Genomic DNA, 1,436 nt, shown 5'->3' with positions numbered 1-1,436 from the left:
ACTCTGGTAAAGAAGGAGTTACAGAATCTATAAGCACAAAACTAAGTAAGAAATAGCAAGGAAAAAATAAAACCATCAAACTCATCATCTGCTTGATATGGTAGATTATTAGAGAAACCTATAACAAAAGCAGAAAAACTTTTTAAGTGTGTTTCAATATTAGTACATAATACTAAAAATATTAAATTTTAATATTAAAATGTTAAAATAATTTTATCTCTGAATTATTTCAAGGTACATGCACAATTAATTCCAAACTCATCAATTGATAATTATTTCAAAGTAGTACAGTAAAACCATCATTCCAATAATTACCAAAAAGACCCAAGAAAATAAATGTTTTAAAAATAAAGAATAGAACAAAAGCATCTTAAACTGAGTTTACAGGTTTCCCAGAGATTTTGAGGAACACCATTCCTGTTCCTGCACCCCTCCATCTCTTCTATCTCTTGAGTCTTGGGTGTGTCTACTCCTTTGATACCCTCAAACTTGCCCCACCATTAATTACTGTCTGCATATATTATTCAGTCCTTTCTTTCTTGCAGGCTCCTTTATGTTTATCTACAAACATGCCCAATTATATCAGTGTCCAAGATTAAAAGAACAAAATACTGCTGTTACAAAGTGTTCGACTGTACTGTTTCATTGCTCTATGAGAACAATGTCTATCCATTCAGTTTTTACTTTTTTTGAATAGATAACATATAAACATGCATACAGATAATACATACACATGCAAGATTCAATACAATGTGCATTTTTTAAAAGTGTGTTTTCATTTTAGTCGTTTTAACTTTATAAATACTTTGTAAATATTTTGGGACTGAGATTTTTCATTTACTGTATTGCTAACATTCATCCATATGGTTGCATATCACTCTAGATCATTTATATTGACAAACATATAATATTCCACTCTAAATATATAACACAGTGTATTTATTCACCCCCTTGTTAATGGACATTTGGGCTCTTTTCAGATTTTTGCTGTTTGAAGAATGCACTGTGTGTCTTTGACTGTACATGTACAAAAGTTGTTCTTGGATAAACACTATGTGGAGTTGTTGAATCCTAAAGAATGTGAATGTCCCACTTTATGAGACAGTACCAAACTGTTTTCTAAAGTGGTTGAAATAATTCACACTCTCATCTGTGGTAAATAAGGGACCCTGTGAATCTACATCCTCTCCAATACTTGGTATTGTCAGTCTTTTAAAATCGCCAATAAAAATGACATAAAATGTTATCTCACTAAGCCATTGATATTTGCATTTCTCTGACTACTAATGATGTTGGAAATCTTTTCATATATTTAATGGACGTGAGTGTCTCTCTTCTGTAAAATAGCTGTTCGCATCTTTTGCACATTTTACTATCAATTCCTTGAAATTATCGATTTGTAAGGACTTACATATTCTTAAATCCTTATTTGTTGT

The sequence above is a fragment of the Galeopterus variegatus genome, unplaced genomic scaffold, assembly GCF_000696425.1.
Source record: "Galeopterus variegatus unplaced genomic scaffold, G_variegatus-3.0.2 Scaffold485, whole genome shotgun sequence".
Taxonomy (NCBI): Eukaryota; Metazoa; Chordata; class Mammalia; order Dermoptera; family Cynocephalidae; genus Galeopterus; species Galeopterus variegatus.
Note: the sequence above shows the minus strand (reverse complement) of the source record.